We start from the raw sequence: 12,124 nt of genomic DNA on the forward strand, positions 1-12,124 counted from the left end.
TTATAAGTCTTCTTGCTTCTTCAGGATGAGCTTCATCACCAGTGCTGTAACCTGGAGCCTGATCTCCTCCACCGTCATGCTTGGGTCCCAAGCTCCTACCACCTTTCCATCTGGGGCCACTAGGTACTTCCAGAAGTTCCAGCTGGGCTTCTTGCCAGAAGTCTCCATCAGGTACTTGAAGGCAGGGTGGACACCAGTGCTGGCGACTGCAATCTTGCTAAACATGGGGAAAGTGACACTGTAGGTGAGGCGGGGCAAAGCTCTGAATCTTGCTGCTGTCGGGCTCCTGCTGGCCACACTGGTTGCAGGGGAAGGCAAGCACATTGAAGTGCTGGGGCCTCAGGTCCTGCTGTGCTGGTCTATGAAGCCCCATTTGCTAGCTGCATTCACCACCTGGGACACCTAGCCATCGTACTTCTTCAGCAACACCAACTTGCCCTGAATGTTGACGGCCTTGAGGTTACTGGTGTCCTGCTGCTGCTGCATGCCAGCCATGGATGCCAGGAGCAACCAGTGCCACCACCATGACTCGCTCTAGAGCAGGTGACATGGTGAGGCAGCTATCTGATTCTGTTTGTCCCCTTCCCTCTTGTCATTTTTCCTTTTTTATTGCTTTATTTTGAATTAGGTTTTTAAAAATGATTTCACTTCATCTCTTTTTTTGGCTTACTAGCTCTAACTCTTGGTTTTATTCACTGATTGCTTTATGGTTTATAGTGCACATTATTTTTTGGCTGTGCCAGATCTTCGTTGCTGCATGTGGGCTCTCCCTCCTTGCGGGTGATTGGGGGCTACTCTAGTTGCATTGCGTGGAGGGTGAGTCTTGTCCATGTGGCTGGAAGCAGAACTGCTGTCCTTCAATTGTATAAAATTTACTGTTTCAGTGTTCTTTTTCTCACTTCTTGAGATGAAGACTTAGTTCATTAATTATTATAACTTTTTGCCTTGATATGTTTATAGAAAAGAAAGAAAGTGAAGTTGCTCAGTCATGTCCAACTCTTTGTGACCCCATGGACTGTAGCCTGCCAGATTCCTCCATCCATGGGATTTTCCAGGCAAGAATACTGGAGTGGGTTGCCATTTCCTTCTCTAAGGGATCTTCCCGACCCAGGGTCGAACCTGGGTCTCCTGCATTGTGGACAGACTGTCTGAGCCACCAGGGTAGCCCTGTTATGTTTATAATCCTAGATAATAAAAGACAGAGAAACATGGATTGTGAAAACCCCATGTAAATAGATTACTTTTGACACTGTTGAATTCTTTAAATAAAAAGTAACACATTTGTGAAACACTTACAGTTTTTTTGGTGCTATCATAGACTCAATCTTGAAAAAAGTTTCCTTAACAACTGGACAGAATGTATATAAATATGGATATCTCTGTATTTTGAAAACTTATCGTACCTTTAAAAACTTGTACGCTCTTTCTGTGTGGAAAGGAGATAGAAGAGAGAGCAATTTGTAAGTTACAAAAGAAATATGGACGGCAGAAGAAAGCAAGGAGAAGAGGGAACAGAAAATTAGAAAAAAGTAGCACATGGATGAGGTTTATAGAAATGGCATATAACCCTTATGGTTTCTATATCTTAAGTTATAGTTTCCATAGAATGTGATGCATGACTGGTCGTGGTCCATGTGCATTCACCAGCCACCCCAATGAGCTGACCACTGCCTGTGTTAGCTACTCCATAAAATGGTGAAATAAAATAAAATTTTAAAACACCAGTATGTAAATACACTGTAGAAGAAAACTTAATTGAGAATATAGCTTTCTGTATTTTTAAGAATGAACAATGTCTAAAATCAGGATTCCGAGGGATCTTCCTTTCTTTTCTTCTATTTCTGTGTAAGATTCCTGTCCTATTCTCTGAGCCCCTCTAAAATCTTTTTCTTTCCATATTAGAACCTAACAAATTCTTAGGTTTGGTGTGTGCTAGCAGTTGCAGTCACTAAAGTGCTTTTCTCTTTCTCCTTCCCTCAGTTAATAGGTTTCCTGTGCCCAGTTGGAGGTGGGGCAGGTTGGGGAGGACCTTTCCTCTTTCCAAAAGAACGCTGTACTGAAAGCAGCAGACTTTGTGTCTATTTGGTAACACTGCTGCCTTTTCCTCAGCTCTTGTCCCTGTCTCTAGCTTTCAGCTGACCCTTTCTTTTTGTCATGTACGAATAGGGGTATGAGTTTCAGTGAAGGTAAAATATGTGTTTTCACATAAAATTTGTTTTTTAATCTATCCTGCAGACAAAAATACTTTAATAATTATTATAAACTGTGTACTATTCTAATGTCATAAAAACAATGTATATGAGACTTCAGGAATTACCAAAAAGTTTCAAGATACATTCTCACTTGCTCTCTGCATAAGACTGTGGAATATGGTGTTATAGTTGTGATGGAGCTGCTGCTGAGGCAGGTATGCATTTTGCCCTTGCCCAAGGTCATATAGCAAATAAGTGGTATCTTTTAGCTAGGTCTTGTTTTTACAGCCCCACTCTTTCTACTACTATATTCCTTCTAACATGTGCTGAAAAGCAATTTTGTTTGTTTGAAGAAAAAGATAGTACTTTCAGTCCTCCTAATGAATTTAATCATGTGTAAGCTTTTTAAAAAATGGAAATGTATTGGGAATTCCCCAGTGGCCCAGTGGTTAGGACTGTGAGCTTCCACTGCAGGGGGGCATGGGTTCAGTCTCTGTTTGGGGAGCTAAGATCCCACATGCTGCATGGCAGGGCCAAAAAAAAACCCCAAGGAAATGTATTCCTATAATTGGAAAGAATGAGCCATGTTAGTAGGGCCAACTCTTTAGAGAGCTGTTAATTATTTTAGACCATCCTGTTCCCTAGTTTTATCTCTTTGCACCCTGCCATGGTGAGATTAATGCCTACTGGTTACTAAAGGAGTTTCCATCATCACAGGGTGGGCAAGGACGAAATGTCTCAAGTTCAGGGGATTTCTTACTTTCTTAGTGGTTCTGGCATGAGGTTTGATAGATAGCACTTTAACGAAGCTGACTTTCTCTAGGAATCCCCCACCACCAAGTTTCAGCTATTTGTGGTAGCTCTTTGTTTTAACCTAGAATCAAAAAATGAAGAGATTGGTTATTTTGCTGCCCAAGCAGAGACTGAAAATTGCCTGCTTTGACTGCTACAGTGTAATTCATCCATATCTCCATCTCTATCTTTGGCATGTTTTGAGGACTCCCATTATGGAACCACACAGGGCTACTTCTCCATTGTCACAGGATACAGAAATACTGGAAGCTTCAGATTGTGCTGTTGTAGTCAGTGGAGTAATTTTATTTATAAGAAAACAAGTTAATTTCGTGCTTTTGGAGAATGAAGAGAGTTTATAATAACTATAGTCCAAAGCTTGGGCTTCCCCGGTGGCTCAGTGGTAAAGAAGCCACCTGCCAATGCAGGAGATGTGGGTTTGATCCCTGAGTTGGGACGATCCCCTGGAGAAACAAGTGGCAACCCACTCTAGTATTCTTTTTTTTTTTTTTCCCACTCCAGTATTCTTGCCTGGGAAATCCCATGGGCAGAGGTACCTTGTGGGCTACAGTCCATGGGATTGCAAAATAGTTGGACATGACTTAGGAACTAAACAACAACAATAGTCCAAACCTTTCATCTTTTCTGATGTTAAAACTCAGAGGAAAACTCCAAATGAAATTGTTTTGTAGGAGATAGAACTGGGAACCGCCCAAGAGAGTTAGACATATGCAGCAGGCTACTTTTACTAAATATATTGAAATAAATGACAAGAAAATGTATTAAGTATATATGTATTACCTGACTACATCTAAGCCCTAAATCTCTTAGCAAAGAGATCTGAGCATTCAGGGAAAGTGAGTGCTGAATACAAGTTGGCATGTATGTGGTGGTATGTGTTCTGAGGTCTTTTTTAAAAAGTTTTTTTTTTTTTTTTGCTTTTCCCGGTTTTATTAGGATATAATTGACAAAGAACATTGTATTAGTTTTAGATGTACAACGTGATGATTGGACATATGTATATATTGTGATATATATTGGGCTTCCCAGGTGGCACTTGTGGTAAAGAACCTGCTTGCCAATGCAGGAGATGTAAGAGACGCAGGTTCGATCACTGGGTTGGGAAGATGCTCTGGAGAAGGAAATGGCAACCCACTCCAGTGTCCTTGCCTAGAGAATCCCACGGACAGAGAAGCCTAGTGGACTAAAGTCCATGGGGTCGCAAAGAGTTGGACATGATGGAAGTGACTTAGCATGTGTATATGCACATGCCCTGAACAGTAGAACAGAACAGTAGAATATACTGTGACATGATCATCATGGTAAGTCTAGTCACCATCCATGACCAGACAAATATGCTACAATATTGTTGACTATATTCCTGATGTGTACATTATATATATGGGAGTTATTTATCTTATAGCTGGAAGTTTTTGCTTCTTAATCCTCTTCACTTATTTCATCAGCACCCCCAACCCTTTCTCTCTGGCAGCCTCCAGTTTGTTCTGAGATCTTTTTGAAAGAAGGATGTTTGTGCTCAGACGTGTCCAACTCTTTGCAACCCCATGGACTATAGCCCGCCAGGCTCCTCTGTCCGTGGGATTTCCCAGGCAAGAGTACTGGAGTGGGTTGCCATTTCCTTCTCCAGGGCATCTTCCCCATCCAAGGATCAAACCTGCATCTCCTGCATTGGCAGGCAGGTTTCTTTACCACTGAGCCACCTAGGAAGCCCCTGAAGGAAGGACTGTACTTCCAAAACAGACACATAACTCCTGATTTTGGGGGAATGCAATCACTTATGGGGCTGGCTTATCAAATTCCAACTTAAAAACAAAATAGGTTTGCCACAAATTCTACTTTAAGAAAGTGTTATGGGAAAAGTGGGAGGGGATGAGGATTCCTCTTTAACTTTTTTTGGAATGCTGTGATATTTCTTTATTTCCCTATGGTATCCTTCTAACATCCCCTCCCCCACTTTTCCTCCAACACTTTCCTAAAGTAGAATTTGGGAGACCTGGGTTTGATCCCTGGGTCAGGAAACCCACTCCAGTATTCTTGCCTGGAGAATTCCATGAACAGAGGAGCCTTGTGGGCCATCGTCCATGGGGTCATAAAGAGTCGGACACGACTGAGCAGCTAACACCTTTCACACCTATTCTGTTTTTAAGTTGGAATTTTATAATCCAGCCCCTTAGGTGACAACATTCCTCCCAAATCACAAGTTATATGTCTATTTTGGAAGTACAGTGTTTAAAACTGCAGTGATCACTTCTTAATTTCCCTGAAGGCATAGCATCAAAAATGATATTTGTACTTTCAAAGCATTATTAGATGATAAAATTAAAGATAAAAGAATAATTCACACTCCAGAGCTCAGTAATGTCCTCACAATAGTGCTTTATGTATGATAGATGTTGTCACTCTCCAATGTCAAAGGGGGCCTCTTTGATGGGAAGTTAGCATTTTCTGGGAGTCTCTTTCATGCCATCTTAATCTTGGGACAAGGAGCACACTCAGAATCTAGTCAGAAGCCTGCTCCTAACTCCCATCTCAGGCTTTGACCTAATTTTCTACAGCTGCAACCGTAGTATGTTGCAAGACTCTGGACACAAAGCCTCTTGTTGCTCTGAATTTCCATGGCTCCAAGAGCACAGATGAAATAACAACATAAGCTAAATTTTGTGGGAATATGTTGCTTGACTGTGTTTAGCCTGCATGTGTGTGTGTGTGCACATGAACATGTGTATCTGAGTATCCTAGGAAGAATATAATTATAGTAGATGCATTCTGAGCAATGAAGAGCAGTAACTGGGAACAGTACGGCTGGCTGTCTCTATGCTAACCTTCATTAACTGAGTGTATGCATATATTTCCTCATTTTGGTAATTTGTATTTTAAAGTAGAAATAATTTTATGTACATGATCATGCATTTGTGACCATCAGTTACTTGTGACCACAGTGATTATTGGCTATTATTTCCTCTCTGGAATCATAAGAGTGGTGGAGGAGGTGGGTAGAGGAGACACAGGGAGAGAGATGACTCATTTTAAGCTTTTTCTGGAAAAAACAGGTGATTATATCGATGATTTTTGTATTTACTTCCCCTCCCCCTCACCCCAAACACCTTTCTCAGTGATGCCTTTCTGCATTGACCTTGTTTTTTTTTTAATAGTTTTATTTGTTGGTTTATTTACTGGCTGTGCTGGGTCTTTATTGCTGCCCAAGGGCCTTTCTCTAGTTGTGGCAAGCAGGGGCTACTCTCTAGTTGTGGTGCTTGGGCTTCTCACTGTGGTGGCTTCTCTTGCTGCAGAGCGTGGGCTCTAGGGCACAACCTCAGTAGTTGTGGCACTGGGCCTAAGTTGCTCCTCTGCATGTGGAATCTTCCCAGACCAGGGATCGAACCCATGTTTCCTGCATTGACAGGTGGATTCTTTACCATTGAGCCACCAGGGAAGCACCCCCAAAATGATACATATAAATTTATTTACAAAACAGAAACAGACTCACAGACATAGAAAATAAACTTATGGTTACCAAAGGGGAAGGGAGGGAGAGGAGGGATAGGTTAAGATGGAGGAGCCTGGTAGGCTATAGTCCATGGGGTCGCAAAGAGTCGGACATGACTGAGTGACTTCACTAATAGGGAACTACAGGGCTTCCCAGGTGGCGCTAGTGGTAAAGAACCTGCCTGTGAATGCAGGAGACATAAGAGACACAGGTTCAATCCCTGGGTTGGGAAGATCCCCTGGAAGAGGAAATGGCAACCTACTCCAGTATTCTTGCTAGAGAATCCCATGGACGGAGGAGCGTGGCGGGTTACAGTCCATAAGGTTGCAAAGACTCGGAAACAACTGAAGTGACTTAGCATGCACACGCACAGGGAACTACAGTCAATATCTTGTAATAACCTGTAATGGAAAATAACCTGAAAAAATACATAACTGAATCACTTTGCTGTACACGTGAGACTAACTCAATTTTGCAAATCATCAATACTTCGATTTTTTAAAATGCTGCTTTGGGTTTGAATGCCCCATCATAGATTTGTTTTCTTCAAGAAACCTTAGGCTTTTTCAGTTTAAACCTCCCATATTTCCCAATTCAAGACGTCTTAAAGGCTAGCAGAGCTTTCCTCACAGAGAGTTATGGGCACTGAATGTTCAAAAGCAATGATAACATATTTGAAACTCTCTTCCCTATGGTTTCAGCAAGTGTCTCTGCCATCTGTCTACTTGCTTTTTCTGTCATTCTTGAAATTCTGACACCATGCTCATAGTCAAAGCCACTCTTCTGGCTATTCGAATTTGCTTCCTGCTTTTCTCATTCCCTTTCTGTTCCTTATGCTGGTATCAAACTCACCTAGTTATTCACAGTAATTCTCTCAGTGAGAATAAATAAGAAGTTTTGATTCTCGAGGTATATGACCCAATTTTTCTGCTTGTTCTGACATATTTCTCCTTGTCCTTGGTACTCTGTACTTAGACCCAGAGAAGTAACATTTTCTTCTACATTTGTAAAAGGCTCTACTTTTTCCCTCAGATATTTCATCACAGTTGGCTATTTTAACTGATAACATGTAGCATGCACGACAATGCATTTGTTTTCTTTAGTCCTTGAAAATAATTTTCAGCTTTTGTTATTGTTATAGTTATTCCCAGATATTTTTTCAGAAATACAGGGCAGAAACTTGCTACTCTTTTAAGTCCATAGTAATTTTAAAAATTCAAAACTTTCTTTTTACCACCTAGAAAATTCTAACGCATCCAACAAAGTTTGTGAAATGGCCAGGGAATAGTCTGTGATTCCCTGAATCACAAGGATGATTCAGAAAGAGTATCTGTTTTTTGTGTTGTTTTTATGAAAGAAATTTATTTTTCTTTATTTGGCTGCTCCTGGTATTAGTTGCAGCACATGGGATTTTTAGTTGCTGCATGTGGAATCTAGTTCCCTGACCAGGGATCGAACCCAGGCCCCCCACATTGGGAGCTCTGAATATCAACCACTGGACCACCAGGGAAGCGCCAGGTATCTGTTTCTTAGCAATGTAATAAAACATAAAAACTTGCAACTGAACAGACTTGTGAGATACTTTCTTAATTGTGAGATGACATTTAAATTATATTGATTGTTACTTTTTGCATTCAAATTCTCTGAAAACTTAATAATTCAAGTGTGATATGAAAAGTGATTGTTGTTGTTTAGTTGCTAAGTCATGTCTGACTCTTTGCGACCCCATAGACTATATGTAGCCCACCAGTCTCCTCTGTCCATGGGATTTCCCAGGCAAGAAGATTGGAGTGGGTTGACATTTCCTGGTACAAAGGGTACCATTTTATTAATTAGATTAGTGGGCTGCCAGAGCCCAGTATCCCTTACTACACCAAACACAAGACTTTTCTGTAGAATTCTACCAGACCAGGACAGGCCTTTCCTGAGCAATAGTGATAAAGTTGTCTAAATATGTGTAATGAGTGTTAGTACAGTTGCAACATTTTTTTCTACACTTTAAGGTTGGCCTTTAGAACATTTAGATTTCATAGAATATATTAAAATAGTTTAATATAATACTCTATGGAGTAAATATCTACTCCTCTCCCGCTCCATTTTTGACACTATAGGGAGATTTTCTTTTTTGCAAATGATGCAGATTTTATTTAGATAAGCATCAAATGGTGGTACTCATGAAGACTATTTTTTTAGTTCCTTATATTACATATATCCTATGATAAATTCTAAGTAACTTACCTGACTTTCTTATTGATTTAGCTACAGACAATCATACAAAGCACTATTTGAAAGGACTCTCTTCCACCTAGCAACTTGGATTTTCCTGCCTCCACCTTTCCTGCATTTTTTAAAATTGGAGGTACAGTTGCTTTACAGTATTGTGTTAGTTTCTGCTGTACAGCAAATGGAGATATTTTGAATTAAAAAGTCTCAGAGTGGTCTTTCTTTTTACTCAGAACATTGTATAGTTATGTTTTTATGTTGTGTGAAAACTATGGAAAAAATCAATTTCTCTTGTAATCACCATAGGTTTTGCTTATCACATGTGGTTTCCCCAGTTACTAACTCACATAGCATAATGTAAACCACTCAAGCACTGGAGTCAAGAGAACTGCTTTCAGTTTCAGCTTACTAACAAGGTGGTGCTCAAAACACAGCCATTGGCAAAGGGCCGATGAAGTCCATTCTTTGAAGTTGATGTATGATGTATTCATTTGAGCTTAATTCTCCTGTTGACTTCTCCTCAATTCACTGCATCACAAAAAATTCTAGCTACAGCTAAAAATGAAAAAAGAAATCCAGAGGCTGTGATACTTTCCTTATAATTTCCAGAGTTTTAATATGTAGAGTGTATTATATATTTGTGTGTGTACGTGTGTGTGTGTATACACATATATGGATTTTCTATTATATCTATTCCATATGATACATCTACATATGTGACGTGCATACATAGAAAACATGTTCATATAACAAAACAGTGCTGTAAAGAATTTAGTAATTTTAGTACAATCACTACTTTGGCCATATCCATATACTAAATGAATACTGTTATCTAATATTATTTTTCTTTTTTAAAAAATATTTATTTATTTTAATTGGAGGCTAATTACTTTACAATATTGTAGTGTTTTTGCCATACATGGACATGAATCAGCCATGAGTGTACATGTATTCCCCATCCTGAACCCCCTCCCACCTCCCTCTCCATCCCATCCCTCTGGGTCATCCCAGTGCACCAGCCCCAAGCATCCTGTATCATGCATCGAACCTGGACTGGTGATCTGTTTCACATATGATAATATACATGATTCAATGTTATTCTCTCAAATCATCCCACCCTCGCCTTCTTCCACAGAGTCCAAAAGTCTGTTCTTGACATCTGTCTCTTTTGCTGTCTCACATATAGCGTTATCGTTACCGTCTTTCTAAATTCCACATATATGCGTTAGTATACTGTATTGGTGTTTTTCCTTCTGACTTACTTCACGCTGTATAATAGGTTCCAGTTTCATCTACCTCATTAGAACTGACTCAAATGCATTCTTTTTAATAGCTGAGTAATATTCCATTGTGTATATGTACCACAGCTTTCTTATCCATTCATCTGCTGATGGACATCTAGGTTGCTTCCATGTCCTGACTATTGTAAACAGTGCTGTGATGAACATTGGGGTACATGTGTCTCTTTCAATTCTGGTTTCCTCAGTGTGTATGCCCAGCAGTGGGAATGCTGGGGCATATGGCAGTTCTATTTCCAGTTTTTTAAGGAATCTCCACACTGTTCTCCATAGTGGCTGTACTAATTTGCATTCCCACCAACACTGTAAGAGGGTTCCCTTTGCTCCATACCCTCTCCATCGTTTACTGTTTGTCAACTTTTGGATAGCAGCCATTTTGACCGGCTTGAGATGGTACTTCATTGTGGTTTTGATTTGCATTTCTCTGATAATGAGTGATGTTGTGTATCTTTTCGTGTGTTTGTTAGCCATCTGTATGTCTTCTTTGGAGAAATGTCTGTTTAGTTCTTTGGCCCATTTTTTGATTGGGTTATTTATTTTTCTGGAATTGAGCTGCAGGAGCTGGATGTATATTTTTGAGATTAATTCTTTGCCAGTTGCTTCATTTGCTATTATTTTCTCCCATTCTGAAGGCTGTCTTTTCACCGTGCTTATAGTTTCCTTTGTTGTGCAAAAGCTTTTAAGCTTAATTAGGTCCCATTTGTTTATTTTGTGTTTATTTCCATTACTCTGGGAGGTGGGTCATAGAGGATCCTGCTGTGATTTATGTTAGAGAGTGTTTTGGCTATGTTTTCCTCTAGGAGTTTTATAGTTTCTGGTCTTACATTTAGATCTTTAATCCATGTTGAGTTTATTTTTGTGTATGGTGTTAGAAAGTGTTCTAGTTTCATTCTTTTACACGTGGTTGACCAGTTTTCCCAGCACCACTTGTTAAAGAGATTGTCTTTTTGCCATTGTATATTCTTTCCTCCTTTGTCAAAGATAAGGTGTCCATAGGTGCGTGGATTTATCTCTGGGCTTTCTGTTTTGTTCCATTGATCTATATTTCTGTCTTTGTGCCAGTACCATACTGTCTTGATGACTGTAGCTTTGTAGTAGAGCCTGAAGTCAAGCAGGTTGATTCCTCCAGTTCCATTCTTCTTTCTCAAGATTGCTTTGGCTATTTGAGGTTTTCTGTATTTCCATACAAACTGTGAAATGATCTGTTCTAGTTCTCTGAAAAATACCATTGGTAGCTTGATAGGGATTGCATTGAATCTATAAATTCTTTTGGGTAGTATACTCATTCTCACTATATTGATTCTTCCAATCCATGAACATGGTATATTTCTCCATCTATTTGTGTCATCTTTGATTTCTTTCATTAGTCTTTTATAATTTTCTACATATAGGTCTTTTGTTTCTTTAGGTAGATTTATTCCTAAGTATTTTATTATTTTCGTTGCAATGGCGAAAGGAATTGTTTCCTTAATTTTTCTTTCTGTTCTCTCATTGTTAGTGTATATGAATGCAAGGGATTTCTGTGTGTTAATTTTATATCCTGCAACTTTACTATATTCATTGATTAGCTCTAGCAATTTTCTGGTGGAGTCTTTAGGGTTTTCTATGTAGAGGATCATGTCATCTGCAAACACTGAGAGTTTTGCTTCTTTTCCAATCTGGATTCCTTTTATTTCTTTTTCTTCTCTGATTGCTGTGGCTAAAACTTCCAAAACTATGTTGAATAGTAGTGGTAAGAGTGGGCACCCTTGTCTTGCTCTTGGCTTTAGGGGAAATGATTTCAGTTTTTCACCATTGAGGATAATGTTTGCTGTGGGTTTATCATATATGGCTTTTATTATATTGAGGGTTCCTTCTATGCCTGTTTTCTGGAGGATTATTTTTTTTATCATAAATGGATGTTGAATTTTGTCAAAGGCTTTCTCTGCATCTATTGAGATAATCATATGGTTTTTATCTTTCAATTTGTTAATATGGTGTATCACATTGATTGACTTGTGAATGTTGAAGAATTGTTGCATCCCTGGGATAAAGTGCACTTGCTCATGATGTATGATCTTTTTATTATGTTGTTGCATTCTGTTTGCTAGAATTCTGTTAAGGATTTTTGC

General features: G+C 39.4%; 1 pseudogene; it reads right to left on the reverse strand.

The window, feature by feature from the left end:
- The window catches only part of LOC102173649, a 73,146-nt pseudogene continuing 61,022 nt past the window's right edge, over positions 1–12,124 (reverse strand).

Source organism: Capra hircus (genome assembly GCF_001704415.2).
Source record: "Capra hircus breed San Clemente chromosome X unlocalized genomic scaffold, ASM170441v1, whole genome shotgun sequence".
Taxonomy (NCBI): domain Eukaryota; kingdom Metazoa; phylum Chordata; class Mammalia; order Artiodactyla; family Bovidae; genus Capra; species Capra hircus.